The sequence below is a fragment of the Globicephala melas genome, chromosome 1, assembly GCF_963455315.2.
Source record: "Globicephala melas chromosome 1, mGloMel1.2, whole genome shotgun sequence".
Classification (NCBI taxonomy): domain Eukaryota; kingdom Metazoa; phylum Chordata; class Mammalia; order Artiodactyla; family Delphinidae; genus Globicephala; species Globicephala melas.
The window spans coordinates 45003263-45007421 of record NC_083314.1 but is presented as its reverse complement, the minus strand read 5'-3'; the positions used below and the strand labels follow the sequence as shown (position 1 = coordinate 45007421).

The window sequence follows — 4159 nt, the reverse complement described above, 5'->3', positions numbered from 1 at the left end:
CAACTAGCATTCAAGCTATTTAGTCAGTTAGTTCCCTGTGAGTACAAAATATATAGGAATCACTAAATGCATTAGCCTAATTACAAATTCTGTTCATTTCTAAATAAACTTATAAGTCTTTTCACAGAATCATTGTCACATATTTTCTATCCTTGTGTAGGTATTTCTGCCTCATTTTAAATCCTTATTCAAAACAATTCTCTCCCATTTCCATATCTGTATAAGTATAAAATATTTTTAAACAAAGAAATGTCTGTTCTAGAAATTTCTAGAGAACTATTTTCCCACTAGAGAAAAAAAAGATTCCCATTTCCTCCTCTACCTCAAAAACACAAAGCAAACCCAAACAATCCAATTCCTAAAGTAGTATCTCATAGAACCCAGGGCCTGGCACGATATTTCATGCTAGTTTTCCTGCTATAAGCTGAGAACAATTTGATTATTTACATTATTGAGAAATTTGTTCAACAGGCTGGATTCATCCCAGGGCTTCCATCAGCAGAGGCTTGCTTAAAAAAAGGTGAGAGCAGTGGCATCTTTGAAGGGGAGCATCAAAGACTCTCCTCCGTCTCTCCTCCTAGTATTCTTCATCAGATTCATCTATATCTGCCCAATGGTCATAATCGTCTACTTCCTCCTCCTCCTCTTCTTTCTCTTGCATCTCTTCATGTTTATTAGGACCCATTTCCAATCGAGCTATAGACACCCTGAGTGTCGGACATGCCATATGGAATCAGGGAAAGGTGACATTAAAGATTTTGTCTTTAAAGTAAAAAAAAAAAAAAAAAAAAGGAAGATATAATATCCTTCCATATAGCGTGATGTTATATATGAATATACAACTTGTGTATTCATATACCCAGCCTGGACTGATGATTGGAAATTTACCAACAACTCCAGGTCCTTGAACTTCTTCCTCATTACCTTTATTTTTTAATTTTTTTTTAAAGATTTTTTTTGATGTGGGCCATTTTTAAAGTCTTTATTGAATTTGTTATACTACTGCTTCTGTTTTATGTTTTTGGTTTTTTGGCTGCAAGGCATGTGGGATCTTAGCTCCCTGACCGGGGTTCGAACCTGCACCCCCTGCACTGGAAGGCGAAGTCTTAACCACTGGACTGCCAGGAAAGTCCCTTCACATTACCTTTAGCATTTGTTATTCTCCGGTAGCGACTGTCTAACTGACAAGCCTTCTCAGGAAGTGCGTCTTTTGACATTTCAATCCTGATTTGGTATGTGAAGAAATAGTGGGGTGGGTATACAGAGCTGAGTTCCTGCAGAAACGATGTGGAAACTGAAACTGTAATATCCCCAGTCATTGCTACACACTCCGGATCATAAACATATCTGAAAATTTGGTCTCTGATGATAGGGAAGCCACCTGATACAACATTGTTGATATAAGAAGTAAACCAGTCAGTCAAAGTAGCACCTATGATAAACATGTCAGTAGCAGCTGGACTCTGAGCCGTTTGGTCAGACATTTGGTAGTGAGGTAGGAGATAGATGGGCCCTTGGGCTGGACAGCTGGTGTTTGTCAAGTGGAGTAAAACTGAAGCTTTGTTCTCACGCAGACGCTCCAAGGACAAAGCTAGTGGCAGAAGCTGAGCTCTGCTGAAGTAAAGAGATAAGATGACCACTCCTGAGATCAAGGAAAACTTCCCTGTCTGCACGTGAGCAGCAAGCCTCCTTGGGGGTCAAAAAGGGAGGGGATGCCACCCCATAATAAGTGTGGACATACCCCCCACAGGCCTCTGGGGTGGGATCCATCTTAGCAAAAAGTTGTGCATGCATGTTGGGGAGGGTCCTAGGGCAGGTCAGGTGTGAAGATAGAAATAAGAAAATTGGCCAAAGGTAAACAAAAACCCGGAAGGACTGTCCCATATACGTGATTTAAATCACCTCTTTATTGTGCTTCTCATTTAGGATGCCCATACTCTTTCTCTCTGGGTGTGTATTTCTGCCTTGCTTCTGACTTAAATAAGCAAACTGCTTCTCTGTGTGCTCACCCACATGTTATGCTGTATCTCTAATAATAAACTTTGTACCTGTTTTTACAATTTTTGCCTCCTTGAAATATTCTTGCTTTCAAACAGGGGAAAGAGCCAGGGCCACTTTGCTGCTAGCCTCTAGTGCCTGGTGGTCTAGCGGCTAGGATTCCTGGTTTTCAACTCAGGCGACCCACGTTCAATTCCTGGGCAGAGAACTAAGATCTCTCTTCAGGACCACTCATTACTCTCTCTCCAAGATCAGTAGAAAACTTCATTTTTGTTTCAGCCCTTGCACTGCTATGTACCGACTCAAACCAGTATGTATGCAAAAAGTTAAAGGGAGAAAATATTTCAGTCCCTGTCTCTGCTGGAAGCCTCCAGCAGCTGTGTAGATGTCTAACAAATCCTCAGAAAGATAGGATTAGACAGCACCATGCTTCCCAACAACCCAGGAACCACTAACTTCTGCCCATTGTGGATATGATAGTAACATCGATAATCATCTGGAAGTTTGAAGCCCATCTGAGCTTCTGCAGCATCTAGGTCTTCCTCTTAAGCACTCTCTTTCGGAGAGAAAACCATCTGGACATCTGGGTTACAAATATTTCTTGAGATCATCCCAGGCCTTTGTAATAGCAGCATAATGGTCAATATATCTTCCTATATCAGAAAAGTATCTGTGAAGAGGGATTTCCAACACTGGTTCTTCTGTGTTTTCTCTTCCTCAGGTATCAGCCGGTAGTTTTTGCAATGTCTTCTCCACAGCGAATCATGACTTGATAGCTGACTAAGTCTTTAACTGACATAGCAACAATTGATTAGGTCTCGGTAGTCCAAGAAGGATAAGATGAGGAGCAGGGGATCGGTGGGCAGTGATTCCAGGGTCAGGGGTGCTGACTGGTCTCCATGGCCGCCATCTTGCCCAGCCCCTTGCAGGCCTGGCTCCACGCCCCCACCCCAGACCCCGCAGCCACCACCCGCCTCCACGGCATTTGTAAGCTGTGCATTCTATCCATGATGGGTATCAGATGGAGGTAGCTCGTCATTAGCTCCAAAGCCCTAGAAATCTTTTTGTCTCTAAAGGGGCAACATATAAGTGAATACTGTTGTGAATACCCAAGTGAATCCGTAAGCAATTGTGATATGATGGAATCTGCCACTGATTCCTGATATAAAATTATGCAAGGGAAAGGAACTAACATTTATTGGGAACCAGATACTGTATGTACATTTACATAATTAAGTCCAAACTACAGTTTTGCCGAGGTTACATATTAGCAATCTGATTTTCAGAAGAAAAAAGTGAAGCTAAGGGATTAATCAATTTGCCTAGAGTCACGTAGCTGGTACAAGGTGGAGCTGACATTGAAATAGAGCTCTTAAAACATTTAGGCCACTGAGGATCATGCCTGCCTTTATCGGTAATCAACTGAACTCTTGGCTCAAGCATATACCTTAAATGCCAAGATCAAGTAGCAAATAGATGTGGTATTGAATAATCTACGTCTATGTCCTCTGAGGTACCCAAAGTTAGAACATAGTTATTTTGTGGTCCCTTCCTCTGTACCTAGTTCAATGATGGTCAGTAAGTCTCAGGAATCTGACTGCTCCCATACTTCTTTCTTATGTAGTCTCAGAATTTCTGATAAAAAGGAGTTAATACTTACTAGCCACAGATTTATAGTTCCAGAACCACTGACTTAGATCATCTAGTAATCTTTTAATTTTTAACACACATACTACTCTAATGGGAAAAAAAATTGACCTTACCAAACTTCATTGCAAGACATACTTCTTAGACAAGACAGTAATGAGGCAATGTCTGGTTCCTGTTAAAAGTGAAAAATAAATGATTCATAACCCAAACAAAAGTACAGACTTTATCATAAACATCCTTACCCAATGCATTGTCAGTAGAACATGCTATGAGAAATATGAAATGAGACCTTTCTTTATACCTTAATTTAATTTAGTCGTCACTTGAATCCTTCCTGACGGTTTAGAATCCAACCTATTTTAAAGTGGCTAGAGAAGGAGAGATGCATACTCACAACTGGAAAGAGTTGCCATATTTATCCAAAGTTCACACCAGGAAGGGACCAGTGTGTTGTTTGTTTTGTTCATAGTTATGTAGTTTTGTCTCCATAGACGTTTGAATTTCATGCTCA

General features: G+C 40.7%; 1 pseudogene; it reads right to left on the bottom strand.

Moving 5' to 3' along the window:
- Positions 1-1292: 1292 nt before the first annotated feature.
- On the bottom strand, positions 1293-2908 carry LOC115861883 (F-box only protein 3-like; annotated as a pseudogene).
- Between the last annotated feature and the right edge of the window lie 1251 nt (positions 2909-4159).